Source organism: Oryx dammah, unplaced genomic scaffold (genome assembly GCF_014754425.2).
Source record: "Oryx dammah isolate SB20612 unplaced genomic scaffold, SCBI_Odam_1.1 HiC_scaffold_1, whole genome shotgun sequence".
Lineage (NCBI taxonomy): Eukaryota > Metazoa > Chordata > Mammalia > Artiodactyla > Bovidae > Oryx > Oryx dammah.
In genome coordinates, this window is record NW_024070185.1 from 25366190 (window position 1) to 25390993 (window position 24804).

The window sequence follows — 24804 nt, forward strand, 5'->3', positions numbered from 1 at the left end:
CCTCCCTGCCTTTTCCCCCTTGCCTTGCACAGTAGCAGACCTCTCTTCAGGCACCTAGAAGAATAAAGCAGTTGTTCCAAGGTGGGCAGCCCGGCTTCCACTGTGCCACACGCAGCAGCACAAACAGCATTCTGTGGTTCTTACACACCTGGGGACCAGGTGGGGATGTAGAGAAGCTGGGGGAAGAGACTGTGTGACGGACCATTTGCCAATGAGTTAACACTTTTTTCAAATCTGCTCCTTCTCTTCCAACTCTTTGGGGGTCTTTTCCACTTGGGCTGTGCTGTGTCCAGGTTACTGTAGGCTGCTACAGCATCCGTGGTGGGCTTCTTTTTTTTTTTGTCTTCAGAAGTCTAGGCTGAAAGGAAGTTAGAAAGCTTCCTTCAGACTATATTTGGGCCTAGTGTCTTTCTGAAACCTAAGTGGACCAAGGAGGTGGTAGGCAGCCATTCTCCCCTTTAAGATCAGCCCCATACAGTACTCTGCAGGGTCTGTGCCCCAGCACAGGCTGACACAGGAAGAGCTCAATTTTATGATGATTATGTTCTCCTCTGGCTCCTATAGGCTCATCCGTCCATTGAATTCTCCAGGCAAGAATACTGGAGTAAGTTGCCATTTCCTCCTCCAGGGGATCTTTCCAACCCAGGGATTGAACCCAGGTCTCTTGCATTGCAGGCAGATTCTTAACCAGCTGAGCCACCAGGGAAGCCCAATTATATTCTAAAGTGGAGGAAATGAGTAAGTGTGTTCCTAGATTTGATTTTTCTGAAGCTGGTAGAAGAAACTAGGAAAGGGTATCAAATCATCACTCTCCACTTTCCTCTGAGGCAGAGGTCTCCTCTGGGGATCTCTTATGCACCAGGGAGTTGCATTTACACCTGACTAAATCCAGACAAAAAGACCTCAGGATCACTCTTCTTATTAAACAACAACAACAACAAACAGGTAATCAGTTCTAAACCAAGGTAAGGACAAAAGTTCAGCCTTCTAGAAAGACACAAAAGCAGGATTGGAATACAGAGCTTCAGACACCTGAACATATGATTTCCTTTTAGCTAGAGGCAACCCACTCTAGTATTCTTGCCTGGGAAATCCCATGGACAGAGGAGCCTGGTGGGCTACATTCCATGGGGTTGCAAAGAGTTGGACATGACTAAGGGACTAACACTTTCACTTTGATAACTACCTACAGCCTCTGGGCACTCATTTAAATAAATTCATATACTGTGATAAACAGGATGTAGCTGTCCAAGTTTTAAAGTTCTTTGTGATGTGCTCTCGTTGTTTTTCAAGTTGCCTAGGGAGATAACAGTGGGGGCATGAATCATGTGTGTCTCATTTACTCAGGAGTACAACCAACAAATACAGTCGGACTGCTGGTTAAGAAGGCTAATTCCAGAGACAGGCTTCCTGCATTCAAACCTTGCCTCTGCCTCCAGAAAATGTAGGACCGTAGCAAATTATTTAAGCTCTCTGTTTCACTTTCCTCAACCTTGAAAAACAGGCACAATAGTAGTACTTACTGAACAGGGTCGTCACAAGGATTAAATGAGATAATAGAGGTAAGGATTTAGTAGAATAACTGGAAAACAATACTTGCTTAATAAGATGATTATTCTTTCACAGAACTGTTTTACTATATAGAGGTATAATGTGATTTTATATAACTATAAAATAATTATTTTAGAGTAATTACTTTAAAATGGGACTTCCCAGGTGGCTCAGCTGGTAAAGAATCTGTCTGCAATGCAAAAGATGAAACATGGGTTCTATCCCTGAAGTGGGAAGATCCCCTGGAGAAGGAATAGCAACCCACTCCAGTATTTGTGCTTGGGAAATCCCAGGGACAGAGCAGCCTGGCAGGCTACAGTCCATGGGGTCACAAAAACTTGGACACAACTAAGCAACTGAACAACAACAATTACTTTAAAACAACCTGATAGCTTAATAGCAAGTGACTTGGATGAAGAAAAGAACCTGGGTTCTTGCCTTGGCTCTGCAGCTTTTGGGTCATGATACCAGGAAAGAGATATCCTCTTTGATCTCAGGGTTTTCAAGGGTAAAATGCAATAAGCTGTTCATACTTGATACTATTTCTAGATCTTTCTAAGGATCCGGAACTTAATGTGTCCATGACATAGAGAATTTATTTACTATGTAGCAATCATTATACTTTACATGCATCTGCTTACTTAAATGTAACAAAAACATTCCCATTTTACAGATGGTATCAGTGAGGTTTACTTACAGGGATTAGGCAATTTGCCCGCCATCCTAATTCCAAACTGGCAGTGCAGAAATTGTATTCGGGTCTGACCGACTCCATATGCTGGCACTAATCACCGTGCACTGTTCCCAATCTGTTCAACTGGGGACCCATTAATGAAGTAACAATGGTCTCTATTTTAACCACCCAAGTAAGTAAAAGTCCATTATAAACGGAAAATACTAAATCAGTTCCCTATTAGCCACAATGGCCATTTTCACTCCTAAAAAGATTAATAAGTGTGAGAAGCTCAATTTAAATCTACAAATGGCCAGAGAGTAAACTAACACAGGTCTGTTTTGGAAGGAAGCTTTTAAAAGGCCAGAACTCAACTTTTCGAGTTAACGGGACTCAAGCTTTCAATGCTTTCCTTTCTCCTTCCCTTTAACTAAACTCAACTTTGTATTTTTCATCTTGTTTTTGGAATCTTTCCAAGTCACCTCTGTTAAGAAACACAAGGCCCTTGGCACTGAACTTTTGGGACTGTGCCCACATCTGCCTCTGGATGTCTGCTTGACTAACTTTGATGCTGCATTCAACACCTAACATAAAACAAAGCAGGGCTTGAGACAAAAAGCTACTCAGTACGATGGATCCAGCTCACCAATCAGTGGCCTCGGTGATAAATATCATGAGCAAAAGAGGACTGAAAACCCCCAAAGAGTTCAATATTTCAAGGCAGCGCCAACCGATTTTCATTTAGTGGTGGAAAAAGAGCAGTGCTACATTACAGAGGAAGAAAGGAGTAAATGACAGCGACAGTCATGCTGATTCATTGTTTTTTTTTTTTTTTTTTTTAAGTAATTCTGAAGCATTCTAACTATGTTGGTGCCCCGTAGATCCTTCCCAGAGCTCAAGAAGTTTGGTTCCTATTCATATACGTTCTTTTATTTATAAAAAGGTTTTCATTTTGACATGATAACTCCAATTTCAAATGTGAAATTCTTTGCTTTAGTTCTTTAGATTTAAATATGTCATTCATCATCTTGGTGGTCCCAGTAAACTGCCCTGGAATTCTCATCCCAGTTTTCAATAGTTACGCATCCATCCATATGGTAACAATATTACCACAACCAAATTCCTGCTACCAGAGACATCAAATAGTTTAACTTCACCCCACACCCAGGATATTTCCTTGTCTCTAAGTAGGGAATTTCAATCTCTAAATCATCAGGACAGAATAAATATGAAATAAACTAAAGTAATATGTTCTATTGAACGTACCCTATTGTACCTTTTGAAGAGAGGGGGTAACCACTTATATATAGGGCAGAAAAAAGCAGAAGAGACTGGGGTGTATTTCTGTTTCAAACAAGATGAACCTCTACAAAACTTGGAAGAACTGAGTCAAACAATCACCTTGGCTGAAAAGCAGCCTTCTGCAGCAAGGGCTTTGCGTGTTTGCCTCTGAACAATAGCTTTCTTATTCTAGGATCCTGAAAGGAGAAGTCTGAGATGAGGAATCGCTTCTACGGAAAAATGAATGGAGGTAGAAGAATGCGCCAGGGCTGCCAGGTCCTGACAGATCAGCCCCAGTCTCAAGCTCCGTCAGTGTCAGCTTGAGGCCCTCAGTACATCAGCAGTAGCTGGGTGTGATGGTTGCAACAGACTCAGGTAGGAACCAGGTAGCCTTGGTTCTTTCCCTGTCCTCTTGCTAATTAGATTTTCTGGAAATCTTCTAGCTTTCTGTACTTCGGTTTCCTCATTGGAAAAGGAGAGAATCCAACTCACCAACAAGGTCATTTTTATTTCTAAACTTTCTGCTGGGTGCATTTAATCAAGTGGGACTTCTTCTACATACCTAGCTGAATCAGAGCGAATTACAGGAGCTACCATTTCTTACATGATATCTGTTACAGGCACTGTGCTAGAGCTTTCCCTATGTGATCTCTAACCTCCCAGAGCCTTCTCAGGTTGATATGATTCCCATTTTACAGATGAGAAAACTCTAAGTTGCTTACAGTCACTAAACTAGTTAAGTGACAGGCTGGCATGGAACCCAAACAGTCCTTACTCCCAAAGCTCGAGATGTTTTGCTGCCACACAATGACCAGTGTCCAACCCTGCTCTGAGGGGGCCATTGCGGGAATACCCAAGGTCCCCACCAGGCTACCCATATGCCATGTCCAGGAACATGAGGAATCACAGATAGGGACAAACTCATCCACAAAGCAGAATAACAATGAGATTGCCTTTCAAATGCAAGACTTAAGATTTGTAAAGTACTTCGATCAGTATATGGCCTATGGTAACATAAAAACTTTCCAGGTGGTGTCAATGGTAAAAGAATCCACCTGTCAATGCAGGAGATACAAGAGACCTGGTTTGATCCCTGGGTGGGGAAGATCCCCTGGAGAAGGAAACGGTAACCCACTGCAGTATTCTTGCCTGGAGAATCCCACGGACAGAGGAGCCTGGTGGGCTACAGGCCATGGGGTCACAGAGTCAAATATGACACAACATAACACATGCAACATAACAACTATAGACGTGTTTGTTATACAAGTTCAAATAAATAAGAACCTTCAAGAAGTAGAAGACTAATGAATGTGTAGGCTTAAAGAGCCAGAGGGAGCTACAGATTGGAAGGGACTGGAAGCTGGGAACGGGGCAGGAGAATGCAGCAACAATAGGAGCGAAGTGAGAGGGCCAGGCTGACTGCCGTCAAACAACCTGCAGTCCCTAACCTGTGGTTTTGTTTTGTGTTTGCTTGTTTCTTCTGGACGTATTGCACTTGGATGGGTCTCCTTACTCCTCCCTATCATTGATTTGGGGTCACCTGCCCCTTGCGTTTCCAGATGCTGGAGGGCCAATTCCTTAGCTCGGAGTTCTGTGTAGTGCCCGTGGTCCTGCGAAGTGGAACCCAAAGGTAGCTACCACAGAAGCAGTTCCTCCCATTTCTGAGACGCAGGTCCATGAACTTGTGTGTCTTCCTGATCTGGGCAGTGGTCGATATGCTGTCTGACCTGTGAGTATTCTTGACAGGGGACTGGGTTCATAGTGGGAACTAAATCAGAATGAAGTTGTTCATGAGGAAAGTGCTGCGCTATTTCTGGGTGAAAAGACTCAGCTCCAGGGATGAAACAGGAAGGTCTGAGTCACCTGGCTACTTTCACCATATCTGTCAGAAGCCAGGACCATGCCTTTGAGCTTAGTGGAGACACATCTACCGGGCCTCAGAAGAGGCCCTCCAGAGGAGAACTCCGCTTAAATGGCTTCATCAGAATGACTAGAGAGATTCCAAACTCCCCTGCTGAGCTTCCTTCCCAGCCCCCTGGTCTCTGAATTCAGATCAAGGCTCAGATGTCAAGTATGTGGTGTGGTCAGACTTGGCGCCTGTTGCTGTTCATGTCGTTCCCACCCCTACCTCAGTGCGGTTGATTTACCCAGCCTTGTGGATCCGCTTACACCTTTTCTAGGATTGTAACTTGTTACTTCTTTATCAGCATTAATGGCCAAAGGCAACTCTGGGGTTCAACGCCCCTTTCCTCATCATCCCAAGTACTCAGGATGGGTCCATTCTGTGTGGAATGCCAAAGTTTCTTCTATCATTGTTTTCAACAAAACCTGTTTGTGAAACTCACACACGTATCAGCCATTTAAAAGTTTCCAAATTTAAAAGACTGTATAGATATGGTTCCAAAGATGTTGATAGAAATAATTAAAGTGTTAACAAATAGTGAAAGGAAAAGTTAGATTATCTCTTTGAGGATCTAAATAGTTATTATGAGAAGGAAGCAGGGAATAAATAAAAATTAAATCAATTGCAGTTTAAGATGTTTCAGTTAAAAGAATTTCAGCATGGGTGGGAATCCTACATTTTAGTGCTTAATGAATTTTCTACTCTCATGACAAGAAGAGTAGGTTGTACATTGCATAAACATTCTTTAAGACTACCAGTGTTTCCTTGAAACACATGAAGTAATTTTTTGGAGGGAATGGATGGTTTAGCACTCTGTACTAAACATGAGGAAATGAAGTTTGATTCCATTAAGAGACATTCTACTGGACCTCAAGAGAGACTTCCATACAAGGAATTATGAAATTTGTTTCCCAAGACAGTAAATATGCCTATCACATTCTTCATAGGTAATGCTATTTTATTAATAGTAACAGATTGAGTTTGGAGTTCCTGCATTAAAGTCAAGGACTTATTCCCAAATATGAATGCCCAGGAATCCTTGGCTAGATCAAATGTATCACAAGTTGTTTTTTTTTTCTTAATTTTCTAAGATAAATTCTAAGAAGCTTAAGGATCTTAGGTAATATTACCTATTCACTACCATACAAAGCTTTGAAATAAGCTTTCATCTCCTCATTCTTCATCCCAACTGTTTACCTGTGGCATAGACACTTAAGAAGGTAAAAATCTATGGGAGGATTTAGAATTAGAGAACTATTTTAGATCCATTGCACCAAATACCAATGACATAAATATATTCTTTGGGAGTAATCAATCAGGATTATATATTCTCTTGGTTTACCAAAGAAGGTTGATTTCAAGCCAAACTAGCTCATGCTGGATGAATGTTTGTAACTGATACTTTCTTCATTGATCTCTGCTGGGGTTCAGATGAAGGAGTGGGAAATTCATTTATAGATATTAACATGCAAAGGAGAGAAGGAGACAGAAAGCAAAGAAATAAGATTTTAAGATTAGTTTTGAAAAATGAAAGGGGGCAGAAATATTCTTTAAAAATGTAAGAGGAGGTGAAACTTTCCTAAAAGAGAACTTAAAACCACTAAGACCTATACAACTTAACTGATATACATATTAAAGAAGAAACTTTTTTAAAAATAAAAAACACTCAGTCTAGTGAGAATTATGTTCACTTCCACTAAATAAAAGTGTAGCTTGTTATCTGTACACCAGTGGCCTTATATAGGAAGTATCAATAGGCGATGGCTTGCACGTAGGCAAAAGTTAAGAGATCAGAAGCTTGGGACGGAAGCTTCCTTGAGTCCAGTTCCTTTTCTTATTTATTTATTTTTATTTTAATTGGACAGGGCAGTAAGAGATATGGTCCACAGTAGATATTAGATACCGAACCAGGAGTAGAAAATCGTGAGCTCTACCTTTCTCTGTCCAGTACTCTTTTGTATGTCAAGGCTTGACACAACTTTAAGTCTTTTAAATTAATGCAAATCTCAGGAAAAAAAAAATCAATACACACGTTTTCAAGGGTCTTAATCGCTCCAAATAGGTACAACCCCCTGGGACAGAGAACAGTTAGGCAGGAGTGATCGTGTTTGCCACCTCCTTACCACACAAAATATCTTACTAAACCATAATCAGGCTTAAAGGTTAAAAGGTAAAGTATAAAAGATTAAAGCTTATATATGTAATTTAATAAGTAAAAGGGGTGATATTTTCTAATATTGATATCTAAAATAGAGAGATGCAGCTAAAATAAGATGAGCTACAAAAACTAATGGATTCTCCTCATGGTCCCTTTTATGATACCAAGCTACTCTCATTCTTCTTCACCATTTCTATAGCCCAAATGGCTTCTACCATTTGAGGTGATACATGTGAATAGTGCCTGAAACTTACAAAACCAACATAAGTCATGAAATAAAGAATTAAAGGAAATTATCTATGAACTGCCTAAGCAGTTATAAGAGTGGTTTAAAGGAAGATTGAAGAAAAAAGTTCCTAATTTTCCCAGGTTGTAATTAACTTGTAACTTCACTGGGCCTGTGCCTTCTTTACACTGAAGACCAGAGCCCCTCTGCCCGAGGGATATTTTGAGGCAAGAATACTGCAGTGGGTTGCCATTTCCTCCCCCAGGGGAGCTTTCCAACCCCGGGATCAAACTCATATCTCCTGTAGCTCCTGCACCGGCAGGCAGATTCTTTACCAATGGGCCACCTGGGAAGCCCCAAGTATCTAAAATGGGGTTAAGAAAAAGACATGTATAGGACTGGAAGGATTGGGAATAGGATTGGACTCGTGAGCAAGGCAGGGGAGTATGATAGAATAAAATTTTACCTAAATAAGAACTGAAATGGTCAATTTTGTACTTCAGACAGATTATCTTGCTGGTAGGGAGAAGACTGCTTACGGTCTGTTGGAACACACGTAAGCACTGCCGACCAGCTAGGAGACTAGTAGTTCGTCATTTGAAAGGTGGTGGAGTCTGGTCTGGGGTAATGACAGCAGAGGCAGTAGATATGAAGGAAAAGTAGGCAGATTTGAGAGATAAGGAAGTTGATTTGATAGAACTTGATGAACATTTAGTGTGGTTTAGTCGCTAAGTTGTGTTCGATTCTTGTGACCCCATGGACGGTAGCTCACGAGGCTCCTCTGTCCATGGGATTTCCCAGGCAGGAACACTGGAGTGGGTTGCCATTTCCTTCTCCAGGGGATCTTCCTGATCCAGGGACTGAACTGGTATCTCCTCTATTGGCAGGCTGATTCTTTACCAACTGAGCTCACAGAGAAGCTCTAATGAATACTTGGGTTATAGGAAACACAGGCAAGGGGAAAAGAGTTTATTTAGATAATATTTAACGCCTTGATAAAATGGACCCAAATGTGCACAGTGAGAAGAGAAGGTAGCTGATGACAGAATGTGAGAAACTCTGGTATGTCAGAAATAAGCAAAGAAAAAGGTATCTGTCAATAAGAGAAAAAAGCAACCAGAAAACCAGAATAAAACCAAAAAAATTAGTGTCCTTTGAAAAGTCTGACCTAACTTTAAAAGCTAAAAGTATAAAGCTTCCAGTAACAATGTAGAAAAATCTCAAGTGTCTTTATAGTTTGAGGAAGGCAAATCAAGTCCAATATCTGCTTCTGTTTGTAAATATGGTGAAATATTCACCTAGCTATAAAATAGAAATTAGACTACATTAAAAATGAAAAATTCTACCACATAAAAACCAGTTCACTCTATAGCACAGGGAACTATATTCAACGTTGTGTAATAATGTATGGTGGAATAGATTTGAAAAAAGAATATAAATAGACACACATATGTATGTACAGTTATAGATTTAAAACTTTTTTTTTTAATTTTGGTAAAACATTTTGTACATTTATTTTTTTTAACCTGCATTTTTTTTTATTTTATTTATTTTTTATTTTACTTTACAGTTCTGTATTGGTTTTGCCATACATTGACATGAATCCACCACGGGTGTACATGCGTTCCCAAACATGAACCCCCCTCCGACCCCCCTCCCCACATCTCTCTGGGTCATCCCCGTGTACCAGCCCCAAGCGTGCCGTATCCTGCATTGGACATAGACTGGCAATTCGATTCTTACATGATATTATACATGTTTCAATGCCATTCTCCCAAATCATCTCACCCTCTCCCTCTCCCTCTGAGTCCAAAAGTCCGCTATACACATCTGTGTCTTTTTTGCTGTCCTGCATACAGGGTCATCATTGCCATCTTTCTAAATTCCATATATATGTGTTAGTATACTGTATTGGTGTTTTTCTTTCTGGCTTACTCCACTCTGTATAATAGGCTCCAGTTTCATCCATCTCCTTAGAACTGATTCAAATGTATTCTTTTTAACGGCTGAGTAATACTCCATTGTGTATATGTACCACAGCTTTCTTATCCATTCATCTGCTGATGGACATCTAGGTTGTTTCCATGTCCTGGCTATTATAAACAGTGCTGCGATGAACATTGGGGTACATGTGTCTCTTTCTATTCTGGTTTCCTCAGTGTGTATGCCCAGCAGTGGGATTGCTGGGTCATAAGGCAGTTCTATTTCCAGTTTTTTAAGGAATCTCCACACTGTTCTCCATAGTGGCTGTACTAGTTTTCATTCCCACCAACAGTGTAGGAGGGTTCCCTTCTCTCCACACCCTCTCCAGCATTTATTGCTTGCAGATTTTTGGATCGCAGACATTCTGACTGGTGTGAAGTGGTACCTCATTGTGGTTTTGATTTGCATTTCTCTAATAATGAGTGTTGTTGAGCATCTTTTCATGTGTTTGTTAGCCATCCGTATGTCTTCTTTGGAGAAATGTCTATTTAGTTCTTTGGCCCATTTTTAGATTGGGTCGTTTATTTTTCTGGAATTGAGCTGCATAAGTTGCTTGTATATTTTTGAGATTAGTTGTTTGTCAGTTGCTTCATTTGCTATTATTTTCTCCCATTCAGAAGGCTGTCTTTTCACTTTGCTTATATTTTATCTATTTGTTTTACACCTAAAACTAGCACAATATTGTGTATATCAACTATATGTCAATCAAATAAATAAAAAATAAACAATTGCATCATGTGCAGAATTTGATATAAACCACATGCTTTTAATAGTTAGCCATACATATAATTTCTTGAATATTATACTGTTTTACTCTGGCAACTCTAGAGCAATTTTATCACTTAAAAAAATGAAATATATAAACATCTTTATTGAATAATTTCAAATATCCAGACCATTAAAAAAATTCAGCTTAGATCTTTTCATCAGTGCACAAGGCTGATAGTTCTCAGGTAGAAAAACTGGTGTCTGTGGTTAAAAAAAAAAAAAGTGAATGTGAAATTATGACTTCCTAAAAGCAAAATGTTTAAAGATCATTAGGAATCCTTACAAGTTACTTAAAGTTTCCTGCAGTCTGTCTTATAGACAAAAATACCTCTCCAAAAGTTTTTTTCTAGGTCCAGCTATTTGGAACACAAACTCTTTAGGCATTTCACTAGAATTTATTTGAACTCTATGGCATACATTTAAGGTATAAAGTTTAGGTAAATTGTAAAATTCCAGGTAATTATGTTATACATGGTATAATAAAACCTGGACTTGTTTACTCAAATGAAAGTATGTCTTAAAGACTTGCTTCAGAGTCCCTCCCATTATACTAGGTTATCAGTATCCCCTATAGACTATACAACTATAGTCAATTAAGTCATTCCTACAGATTCTAAAATCAAGGCTTCCCAGGTGTCTTAGTGGTAAAGAATCCACCTGCCAAAGCATAAAATACAGGAGATGTGGGTTTGATCCCTGGGTCAGGAAGATCCCCTTGAGGAGGCAATGGCAACCCACTCTTAATATTCTTGCCTGGAAAATTCCATAGAAGAGGAGCCTGGTGGGCTACAGTCCATGCTGTAGCAAGGAGTCAGACATGACTTAGCAACTGAGCATGATCACAGAGGCTAAAATCAGGGGCCAGAATTTTCTTTTTGTGAAAAAATTTCAACAATTTTCCAAATTCAATTCAGGAAACCCTCAAATCTTCAACTATCTTATTACTTTATAAAACTCTGAAGGTATTAAAGAAAAAAAAAGAAAACTTTTAAAGTATGGTAGTAAATCTAAATACTTTGAACGTCTAATGGTATTAATATATTTTAATATCAATTCACATAGGTATGGTATCAATGGTTCAGATTTTCATTTTTGAAGTTTTTTGCAATACATGGTTTTAAAATAGGAAAGCTATGAGGTTATTTAATGGTGACAGTGAATAGTAAGATTGTCTTAAATTGAGCCTTCCTTACAATGTATGAAGTACCGGAGGTCCAGAATCTAATCTTTTTATTACAGGGTAATCTATGTTCAGAAAATTTGGTTACATTTTTAACCAAACCCACAAAAGACCTCTGTATAATTACGACATGTGGAAACTCCATTATGAAGACTGGAATATTGCCTTCCCAGTTTGGAACTAATTAGTGGTCAGTAAACTCCAATACTTCGGCCACCTCCTGCAAAGAGTTGACTCATTGGAAAAGACCCTGATGCTGGGAGGGATTGGGGGCAGGAGGAGAAGGGGACAACAGAGGATGAGATGGCTGGATGGCATCACCGACTCGATGGACATGAATTTGAGTGAACTCTGGGAGTTGGTGATGAACAGGGTGGCCTGGTGTGTTGCAATTCATGGGGTCGCAAAGAGTCGGACATGACTGAGCAACTGAACTGAACTGAACTGAGGTTGTTAGTAAATATAGAACCAGGGAAAAAATGAGTTTGGTATCTGCTTAGAATATTTTCACTGTGTTGTAGTAGCCTGTCTCAAGCCAACAAGTTCAGGAATATTTTTTTTAATACAAAAGACATATGTGTAGATCTGACGTCCCTTTGCCATTTGAATTTGAGCCCCATGGATAAGAAGAATATTTCTTTTTCCCACATGTCTGTTATGGCAATCAGCCCTCTGAGGGTCATTATATTGAGATGCTGACATATTTCACAATGTGTTATTCAATATTCAGGTTAAGACATCTAAATTATCAAGAGCTTTTATTATATATTAAAGATTCTTTGAAAAATATAGATGGTTATGTTCATGAGGATTTGTCTTGGCTAATGGAACAATAGAAAATGTTCTGAATAAAGAACTGGAGAAGAGAACACTCAGCAGTGGCAGTTTTAAATAAGAATAAATGGGAATAAATTGAAAATAAATAAGAGAGAAGTCTTTTAATTCCACTGGATTTGTTTTGTTCAAGCCTCAGTCTTGTGACCTAAATTGATAACAGACTCTAATTTGTTAAAGATTATTTTGTCTACCATATGAATTTGGAAGAAATGTGTAAATTAGCTAGATGAATTGGCTTATTTAGAAAATGATTTGTAAGTATGTTAAATGTCAAAAAAAAAAAAAAACAAAGAAAATATTGTCTGAATAAAACCACTATTTGGACTATGAACTTCAACTTTACAAACTAGCCAATGATGTAATTTCAGAATTAAAGTGGAAATAGCACCACTTTAGGCAGGAGAGAAATAACTTTCTGTATAATCTTTTATGAATCATAAAGTTCTATACAAGGACTAAATCTAGGCATATTTGTGTGTGTACACGTGCACAAGCATTTATGAAGAAAGTGATAGCTCACAAGCATCTCTCCTGAGAAGTCTCCGGCAAAAGACTGCATGAAACCTAAGTCAGAGCTTTACAATACAAATGGGTATTATGCTTAGAAAATGAATAGCACTTCTGGAAACAGAAGCAGACTGTTTAGGCACACTCCTCTCCCTTTCTGTATATTTTATTTCATGAAATGCTTACTAACACTCTAAGAAGTAGGTATTAATATCACTGTCTCTTGTTTGTCTTTTTTTAACAATGATTTGACAGCTTAAGTCAATTTGCCCAAGTCTTCAAGGGACAGTAGGTAATAGAGCTGAGATTGAACCAAGGATAGTTCAATCTCACTTCAAAGCCACTTCACTTCAAAGCCAACGAAATCTCTACTCTACCAATGTCTTCCCTGGGTTGGTTATGAAGCCAGAGTAAGGCCTCCAAAGTAGGATCTACCCGGAGCCTATGTATATCTTGCTGCCTTGGACAGGACTGGGGCTTTCCTGGTAGCTCAGATGGTAAAGAATATACCTGTAATGCAGGAGACCTGGATTTGATCCCTGGGTTGGAAAGATCCTCTGGAGAAGGGAATGCCTATCCATTCCAGTACTCTTGCCTGGAGAACCCATGGACAGAGGAGTCTGGCAGGCTACAGTCCATGGGATCATGAAGAGTTGGACACAACTGAGTGTCTAACACTAACACACTTGGACAGGACTAACTGTACTAGTCGGAGTCCCAAGGGTATGAGTTAAGAATATCACCTATCATATTAAAAGAAATTCTGTCTCTAAAGAGTCCCAATGAAATCACTAAAATAAGAACTATTTTTGAATACCAGGCAAAATTCTGTCTGAATTGCTTTTTTTTTTCCCTCTGTCTTATACTGAAAGCTACATATAGTGAGAATTTTCTTGGCCAAAAATTATACTCATTTACAGTAACTGGATCACAGCCTTGTTGTGGCAAAGGGCTTTGGGTAACTCAATGAGCCATAGCCGTGCTATGCAGGGTTACCCAGGACAGACGAGTAACAGTGAAGAGTTCTGACAAAATGTGGTCCACTGGAGGAAGAAATGGCAAACCGCACTGGTATTCTTACCAGGAGAATCCCATGAACAATATGAAAAGGCAAAAAGACATGACATCAGAAGATTACCACCCCCACCCCCCAGGTCAGAAGGTGTCCTATATGCTACTGGGGAAAAGCAGAGAGCAATTACTAACAGTTCCAGAAAGAATGAAGTGACAGGGCCAAGTGGAAACAACCCTCAGCTGTTTCTGGTGGTGAAGGTAAAGTCTGATGCTGTAAAGAACAATATTGCATAGGAACCTGGAATGTTAGGTCCATGGATCAAGGTAAATTGGAAGTGGTCAAACAGGAGATGGCAAGAGTGAACATTGACATCTTAGGAATCAGTGAACTAAAATGGACAAGAATAGGCAAATTTAATTCAGATGACCATTATATATATACTACTATGGGCAAGAATCCCTTAAAAGAAATGGAATAGCCTTCACAGTCTACCAAAGAGTTCAAAATGCAGTACTTGGGTTCAGTCTCAAAAAGGACAGAATTATCTCAGTTCATTTCCAAGGCAAACCACTCAACATCATAGTAATCCAAGTCTATGCCCCAACCACTGATGCTGAAGTAGCTAAAGTTGACTGGTTCTATGAAGACCTACAACACTTTCTAGAACTAACAAAAAAAAAAGATATTTTTTTCATCATAGGGGATTGGAATCCAAAAGTAGGTAGTCAAGAGAGACCTGGGATAACAGGCATATTTGGCCTTGGAGTACAAAATGAAGCAGGGCGAAAACCAACAGAGTTTTGTCAAGAGAACGCAGTAGTCATAGCAAACACTCTCTTTTCCAATAACCCAAGAGACAAGTCTACACATGTACATAATCAGATGGTAAATACTGAAATCAGATCGATTATGTTCTTTGCAGCCAAACGTGAAGAAGCTCTATACAGTCAGCAAAAACAAGAGCTGGAGCTGACCTGCAAGACCTGAGCTCCTTATTGCAAAACTGAGGTTTAAATTGAAGAAAGTAGGGAAAACCACTAGGGCATTCAGATACGACCTAAATGAATCCCCCTATGATTATACAGTGGAGGTGACAAATAGATTTAAGGGATTGGACCTGGTAGACAGAGTGCCTAAAGAAATATGGATGGAGGTTCATAACATTATACAGGAAGCGGTGACAAAAACCATTCCAAAGAAAAAGAAATGTAAGAAGGCAAAGTGGTTGTCTGAGGAGGCTTTACAAATAGCTAGAAAATAAGCGACGTGAAAGGCAAGGGAGAAAGGGCAAGATGTACTCAACTGAATGCAGAGTCCCAGAGAATAGCAAGGAGAGATAAGAAGGCCTTTTCTCAATGAACAGTGCAAAGAAATAGAGGAAAACAATAGAATGGGGATGACTAGATGACTAGAGATCTCTTCAAGAAAATGAGATATCAAGGAAACATTTCATGCAAGGATGGGCACAATAAAAGACAGAAATGGTAAAGATCTAATAGAAGCAGAATAGATTAAGGAGAGATGGCAAGAATACACAGAAGCACTATACAAAAAAGGTCTTATGACCAGAGTAACCACAATGGTGTGGTCACTAACCCAAAGCCAGACACCTTGGAGTGTGAGGTCAAGTGGGCCTTAGGAAACATTAGTAAAAACAAAACTAGGGGAGGTGACCAAATTTCACTTGGGCTATTTAAAATCCTAAAGGATGATGCTGTTAAAGTGTTGTACTCAATATGTTAGCAAATTTGGAAAACTCAACAATGGCCACAGGACTAGAAAAAATCAGTTTTCATTCCAATCCCAAAGAAGAGCAATGCCAAAGAATTTTCAAACTACTGTACAATTGCACTCATTTCATATGCTTATAAGGTTATGCTCAAAATCCTTCAAGCTACACTTTAGCAGTATGTGAAATGAGAAATTCCAGATGTACAAGCTGGGTTTCAAAGAGGCAGAGGAACCAGAGATCAAATTGCCAGCATCCGCTGGATCATGGCAATAGCAATTCCAGAGAAACATCTACTTCTGCTTCATTGACTACACTAAAGCCTTTGACTTTGTGGATCACAACAAACTGTGGAAAATTCTTAAAGAGATAGGAATACCAGAAACCACCTTACATGTGTCCAGAGAAACCTATGTGCAGGTCAAGAAGCAGCAGTTAGAACCAGACATGGAACAACAAACTGGTTCAAAATTGGGAAAGGAGTACAACAAGGCTGTATATTGTCATCCTACTTATTTAACATATATGCACAGAACATCATGTGAAATGCTGGGCTGGCTAAATCATAAGCTGGAATCAAGATTGCTGGGAGAAATATCAACCACTTCAGACATGCAGATGATACCACTTTAATGGCAAAAAATAAAGAGGAACTAAAGAGCCAATTGATGAAAGTGAAAGAGGAGAGTGAAAAAGTTGGCTTGAAATTCAACATTCAAAAAACTAAGATCATGGCATCTGGTCCTATCCCTTCATGGGCAGTAGAAGGTGAAAAAGTGGAGCAGTGACAGATTTTATTTTGGAGGGGCTCCAAAATCACTACAGACAGTGACTGCAGTCACGAAATTAGAAGACGCTTGCTCCTGGGAAGGAAAGCTGTGACAAACTTAGCATATTAAAAAGTAGAGATATCACTTTGACAACAAAGGCCTGTATAGTCAAAGCTATGGTTTTTCCAGTAGTTAAGTACGGATGTAAGAGTTGGACATTAAAGAAGGCTAAGCACCAAAGAATTGATACTTTTGAATTGTGGTGCTGGAGAGGACTCTTCAAGAGTCCCTTGGACTGCAAGGAGATCAAATCAGTCAATTCTAAAGGAAACTGACTTTGAATATTCATTGGAAGGACTGATGCTGAAGCTGAAACTTCAATACTTGGGCCACCTGATGTGAAGAACCAACTCATTGGAAAAGACCACGATAGAGGGAAAGATTGAAGGCAAAAGTAGAATGGGGCAGCAGAGTATTAAATGGTTCAAGAGCATCACCAATTCAATGGACATGAATCTGAGCAACTCCAAGAGATAGTGGAGGACAGAGGAGCCTGGTGTACTTCAGTCCAGGGCATTCCAAAGGGTAGGATATGACTTAGCAACTAAATAACATCAATAAGTGAGTTAGAATATTTGGTCCCTGTTCCCTTATCTTTTCTCTCAATTATCGTTTTTACACGGTTACTACATTTGTCTTATTTGGAAAGCTGTCTGAAATCATCTTTGCAAGAAAGGCATGGAATAAATAGATGGCAACATTTAAAAAAATAAATAAATCACACCTGAAGCCATTAAAAATCCTTTGAAACCAGATCCCTTCTTTGCCAGATAATGTGATATACATGTCCAGGCATTCTGTCCACTCACAAATAATTACATTCTGAGATGGGAAAGAGAAAGGAAGATATGAGAAAAAATAATATATCATTAAGCTTCTGCTGGGTTGGGTGCTTCATGTACATAATTCCATCGTATTCCTCACACCTTTGCAGGTGATGAAAGAGACTCTGGTAATCACTAAACCCAGGCCACTCATTAGTGCCAGAGTTGGGATTTTAAATTCAGTTATGTCTGATTCCTAAGCTTATGATTCTTTTTACTCTGTCCAGCAGCCTCCTGATAGAGTCATGCTGAACTCAGGTACTCCAATGGGCCAGAGCATACTGCCTTTCAACTTCGCCTACAGAAATAAATGTATAGGTTCTAATTTAGAGGGGTGGGATGAGGGATGGGGTGGAGTATATATACTTATGGCTCATTCACATTGTTGTACAACAGAAACCAACACAACATTCTGAAGCCACTATCCTCTAATTAGAAAAATTTTAAAACTTAAAGTAACTTCACTTACAAGTATGTAGTCGTCAGCAGTCTATGCTCATGCTATATGTTCATACGGCAACATTTTTTTTTTTAAAGAAAAGCTGGCCTGCTACTTATCAATAAAAGATAGTGAGATAGTAAAACTTATATGTGATAGCATGGGGTATGCAGTTTTTCCTGCTACTTGTTTATGGAAAACTTCAAAACTAGTATCTCTATTTATATGTAATATTTTCATTTTTAAATATAAAACCATGAAAATTTTATAAGGCTCCCAACCTTTTCCCCAGATATTGTGTAAAATGTATGTTTATACCTATGTAGGATACATGAGCTGGATGAGATCCAGCCATGAGCATAAAGTGAGGAGTGTGCCTTTTGTAGTTAAATAATATATTGACTTTGGGCTTGTGCTAGAGGGATTGTTCTTGCCTCCAGCTCCTGAATTTACTACAGCTGCCAAACACTTCCAAAACCTCTCAGTCTCAATCCCAGGCCTGGAGAAATTCCACAGCACTGGGAGATCAAATTTCACATCAATATTTTGGTGGGCTCTTTGCCAGTGCCTTATCAAGAAAAAATATAATTATAGGCGAGACTGCAGCAAGCTGATTCTATAATATTCTCCCCTCCTGTCTCAGCTGCTAAAATATAATGCAATAAAAGTGATATAAGATACTACATCTGCCCTTTCCATAATTCCATTTTCATTTTCGTTCCATGACTGGATGGAGGAAGATTCTAAGCATGCCAGAGCTACTGACGCTTAGCTCCTAAAACTCTTAACATTTGATTTAGGAAAGTTATAGCTTAAAATAGAACTCACGATAGAAAGAAAAGATGGCAGTAGGGGAGAAAATCTGGGGTCTTGTAGTAAATGGGGTATTCCTGGTTTCCTTCCTAGGACTGTTTTAATGAATAGTTCAACTTCTACATCAGCAATACAATTACATTAAGGACCCCAGTAAGCCATTCATACCCCTATGTGTCTATTGTTCATTCAGATTGGGTTACATCAAGCTTTTGTCCATGGCCAACCCAGGAGAAAGGCATGATTTGATCCGTGGTAACTTAGAAACCATAGTTAACAGGATGGGGTTGAACGATACCAAGAGTCATTTTTTATTTCTCTGTTTTTCCAGCTTTATTGAGATATAATTGACATGTAACACTGTGTAAGTTTAAGGTGTATAGCATGATGATTTGTATAGGATATGTCAATATTGCAAAAAGATAACCACAATAAGTTTAGCTAACTATCTGTGATCAGTCATTATTTTAAAATACAGACTTTTTATGGCTGTTCATCAGTTATACACCCAAGTCCAGATGCTTTAGTATTGCATTAAAGACATGTCTATCATCTTGCCCCACCCCAACATCCTTCCTTAGCCTTATCCTTCATTCTTCTCCATGATTATTTTCCTCTATCTGCCACATTCTTTTCTGAAGTCCTTTCAACTGATTTCTGTATTCTCAAACAGTTGTCACCTTCTCATACCTTTTACTTTTATCTCTTATGCACCTCTCCTTCCTCTGCCTGTAAAAACTGCTTGGAAAGTATGCCCTGACTGTGCCATCCCCAATCTAGACTGAACTAATGATTTCTTCCTCAGATTCATAATCACCTCCTATTCACCTCACTTCCCCTTCCTCGTTTACATGAGTGCCTTTGGACAGGATCATGCCTACCCATCTCCAATACTGAGCATCTAGGAAGTCACCAGCATGCAACTGGTGCTCAGTAAATATTGGTTAATCAGTGATTTCATGAATTGGCTTCCAGGAAGGCAATGCATCTCTTAAAATACAGTCCCTAACAATTTGCTTGCTTAGGGCTACACCTAAGGGTTGTATGTCTTTACAGCTGGGATTTATCTTGTTTTTACAGCTTGGGATTTATTTTGTTTGTTGTTCAGTCACTAAGTCCTGTTTGACTCTTTGGGACCCCATGAACTGCAGCATGCCAGGCTTCCCTGTCCTTCACTGTCTCCTGGAGTTTGTCAAACTCATGTCCATTGAGTCGGTGATGCCATCCAGCCATCTCATCACTTTGTTTGTAGGGAGTCACTAGATACTGGATTCTGAAGAAAGAATTCATATTCTAGCTTCACCACTTTCTACTGTGTGAATCTGAGATGATAGTCTGCTGAGATCAGACATGCGTTTGCTCTCTAGAGCAGTGAAAACTAACAAACTGGTTAACTGGCTAACCTGACAGCCAGGCAAGCCCTTCTTAAAACAAGATTTAATTTTTCCTATACATTCAGTTTCCTTCTCAGATCTTGCAGGGTTATCTTAATCAATGATGTTGTTTCACACTTTTATTGACTTGTAATGCCTCTTTCACAGATGTCTTCTGTTATTGGAGTCTAATACAGTTACTCAAGTTTTCTAGCTTGTATTTCTTACCCTTACAACTAGATCCTAATTTACTTTAAAGTAGAAAAATCATCTTAAATATCTTGAAACTCCCATAATCTAAAACCATGCTGAAAATACTTAACTGAATAAATGAATGAGAAGCCAAGTTCATAAGATTGGTAAACAAGTTATTTTTCTTCCTACCGTATTCTCCTAATAGGATTACTTTGAACACAAAATATACCTCTATTCCTTTACATATTAATCTCTGGGTCATGATCTTTTGTCGTGATTTTAACATTAGCCCAAAGACATTCCTATCAGTAGACTATAATCCATTTGCCTAACAAAAGGAAGATTTATATGTCGAAACAAGGTTTGGAAACCTGAGGTGTAATCGTTGCCTCTCTGCCTCACACTGTGGCTTTAGAAACCTAATTGCGACTCTGATCTTTAGCAGGTGCATTTGAAATGGGAAGGCAATTTCTGATGTATTGCTAGTTCCCACAGGTAAGGGAGAATCAACACATACATGGGTTGACTAACTTTCACTTCTGCAGAGGAAAGAGCCCAAATTCTCTTGTTTAAAATTAGAGGATCAGTTGCTAAATGCCCCAAATAAAAAGAAAACATATGCCCACAGGGTCTGACTCTAAATGGAGTCATGAACGGGTCTCTTCAGTTCACTCTTTGGAGCAGGTCATTTAAGTCAAGAAAAACACAATCACACTATGACATCATGCCAAACACCCATGAGTCTAATTCCGTCTATGTTTCAGTCAATTTGGTAAAATGCAATACTAGAAGAGCATAGTGTTTTGCCCAGTCACTTATTACAAAAGCAGGAATGTCACTGCTATTTAGCAAGAAGCTACATATAATTAAAAATGACCTACTGTGAAACTCAATAAAAGTGGAGGATCAGTAATTTGAGGTTTTTATCAGCTTTTGCTAAATTTTCTCTATTCCAAACCAAGAAACCACTCTTCGTTTGCTAAAAAGATCTGGAATATATTTATTGGCTCTTTCTTATTCCTTTGTATTGGCAAAAATAAGGGTTTTGAAAAAAAAAAATAACTGGCCTCAATGTTTTGCTCATGGTTGACTTTGCATTTAAATCCAATTGTAAGCAACAGGTCATATTTCACTTAAATAATGGCAGGCAGCCCTATGTTAGAGACATTGTCACATAAAAGTTCCATAGAAGGAAAAAATCATTCTGGGAAATAATGAACTTGACCACAAAGAGGTCAAATGTATGGAAACCAGAGCTCTGATCTTCAAAACGTTTCAATAGCCTTCATTCATTTACCGGTGGAGGGGGTGAGTGGGGCCCTGCAGGGCCAATGTGTGAATATCAGTTCCTCAAGAGAAATGTGCTAATACTTAAATACTTCTGAATCAATTTTTGGTTAATATAGAAGATGACCAATTTAATTAAATATCCAATGTTTAAGATGAATTTTATTAGAGTAAGGAAAATCCAAACCACACTATGACTGATTTCTGTAATTATCTAGCAACCAATCTCAAATTATTGCTCCTTTTTTCTTGAGGTTGAAAAATTACATGAAGGAAAAATGCACACGTTTTTAGTGTGTAACTGGATGAATTTTGATAAAAGAATTCATCCATATAATCACCATGATTGATACAAATTTCTGTCACCCTAGAAGATTTCCCACTGTCTCCTTCTAGTTAAGCCCTCCATTCAGAGGTAACCAGTATTGATTTCTATCCTTATACATAAGATTTCCCTATGGTTGTATATTATAGAACTAGTAGATATCTGACTTCCTTCACTTGATATAATACTTGAGATTCATCCATACTGTTGTAATATTAGTTCTTCTTTGAACTGATAAGGAGTATTGGCTTGTATGAAAACATCATAACAACTCGGTTCTCCATTCTACTGCTGATGGACAATTGGGATGATTCCAAAATTAGGCAAACTTGAATATACCTGGTGTGAACATTCCTGTGTATGTGAAGGAGGAAACAGACAGAACAGGCTCCATCTTGAAAGCAGGACTCCATCTTGGGCCAGACTGTGGACTTCGAGCTAGATGCCCAATATCTATGGAAATGACAAACTAACTGGAAAACCAGGCCCCCTGGATGGAAGAGCCCCAGGGCTCGTGCCTCGACTCTCTGTTGCCTAAAAGAGTACTTATGTGTGTAACCGAACAGAATCATAAATTCTATTATGCTTTTTGGGGTATGACCACGGGCCTATTGATAATTGTCCACTGTTAACCACCTAGGTTTAAGGCATATGAATCATGGGTTAACTTTGACTGTAACTTTCTTTTCCTTTGTTCAGACTAGTTTCAGGGAATTTGGGGAGGTGGGTTTGGGCACATACGCTTAGGGTATATAAGGTTTTCAGAAAAACTGGTCAGGGTCCTTGGCTAAGAGGAGACTCTGCCTTGGGCCCGCTGGTGTAATAAACCGCACTCCACTATCTGCATTGTCCTTCTGAGTGCGTTTGTTTCCCGGAACGCGTGGCTACAACATATGCCTTTTTTGTGGAAATCATGTTTTCATTCCTCTTGGATGAATACACAGAAGTAGGGTTACTAGGACACAGAGCATGTGTCTGGTTTGACTTTATAAGGAACTATCCAACTTTCGGCAAAGTGGTTGTACCTGTTCACACAGTCATCATCAAAAGATGCTGCTGCTGGGTGCCCCACATTCTTGCCAACACTTGGTGTCATCAAAGTCTTAAATTTTATCCATTCTATGAATGCGTAGTAAACTTTATATGGTTGCAATTTAATTTCCCTCAAGAATACTGATATTGAGAACTTTGTATGTTGACGGACCACTTGCAGTTCTTGGTCTGTGAAGTGTCTGTTCAAGTCTTTTTGGCCGTTACAAACACTGAGTTGCCCCTTATTATTGATTTGTGGGAGTTCCCCATATATTCCGGATACAACAATTTTGTCATATATGGATTGGAAACATTTCCTTCTAGTATGTGGCTTGCTTTTACAGTTTCTTAACAGTGCCCTTTGATGAGGATGAATTCTAAATTTTGATACAATCTGTAATTTCTTTTCACATTTAGTACTGTTTGTGTGCACTTTGGGCTTCCCTGGTGGCTCAGGGGTGAAAGAACCCAGCTGCAATGCAGGAGACACAGAAGACGCCGCAGGTTCGATCCCTGGGTCAGGAAGATCCCCTGAAGGAGGGCATGGCTTCCCACTCCAGCATTCTTGCCTGGAGAATCCCATGGACAGAGGAGCCTGGTGGGCTACAGTTCATAGCGTCACAAAGAGTCGGACATGACTGAAGTGACTGAGCAAGCACTCACACAGTCCCTCTAAAAAAAATCTTTACCACTTCAGGCTATAAAGACACTCAAGGTTTTCTTCTATGCTGTGACTAGAAGCTTTCGATTTTTACCTTTTAAGCTTAGATCTATTGTCCATTTTGAATTGTATTTTGTGTGCACTGTGAGGCAGTAATCAGTGTTCTTTTTTTCCCCTTATATTCACCTAGGAGCTCCAGCATACTTGGTAAGAGCACTTTCCTTTCCCATTGCACTACACTGGCAGTCCTGTCAAAGGTCCATTTACGTGTGGGTCTGTTTCTGGTCTCAGTTCTGTTTCATTCATCTAGTTGTCGATCCTGGTACAAACACCACACTGTTTTTATTATTGCACCTTTAAGTCTTGAAATCAGGTAGTGGGCTTCCTATTTAATCTTCTTCTTCTCAAAATTCTTTTGGCTCTTCTGGGCCTTATGTAAATTTAAGAATCACCACAACAGTATCTACAAAGAAGCGTGCTATAATTTTAAATGGCATGACACTGAATCTGTAAGTCAAACTGGGGAGCACTGGCATCTTTAGCAATATTGAATCTTCCAATTCAGGCACATGGCATATCTTTTCATTTATTTAAGCCTTATTTGATTTATCTGAGCTATGCATGTGGTTTTGCACATATTTTGTTAAATGTATTCCTTATGTATCTCATGTTTAATGCTATCATAAAAGTGTTTTTTTAAGTTCAATTTCCAATTGTTTGTTATCGGTATCTAGGAACATAATTGATGTTTGTGTATTGAATTTGTATCCTGTGACTGCTAAATTTCCCTTAATTATAATGAGTGTTTTGTATATTCTTTAGGATAAACAACTATGCTGTCTGTGAATAGAGTTTTACTTCTTTCTTTTCTTTTACTTAAAACTTACCTGTGGCTTTGTATTTAAAGTGTGTCTCTTGCAGAGAGCATAAAATTTAGTGTAACCTTTTTTTTTTTTTTTTTAAAAGAGAAGTTATACTGGAGCAGGTAGACATTCCCTTCACCATGGATCTTCCGACCCAGGCATTGAACCCAGATCTCCTGCATTGCAGGCAGTTTCTTTACCATTTGAGCCACCAGATTTACTACAGAAATTATAGGTTCATAGCAAAATTGAGCCAAACTTACAGTGATCTCTCACATACGCCCTCCCCAACATATGCATAGGGTACCTCATTACCAACATCCCCCCTCAGCATGGTACATGTGTTACAAT

The 24804-nt window shown here is 39.1% G+C and overlaps 1 protein-coding gene across 1 annotated transcript in view; it reads right to left on the minus strand.

Moving 5' to 3' along the window:
• The window catches only part of ADAMTSL1 (ADAMTS like 1), a 797811-nt gene that overhangs the window by 622888 nt on the left and 150119 nt on the right, over positions 1–24804 (minus strand). The gene's annotated exons all lie outside the window — the stretch shown is intronic.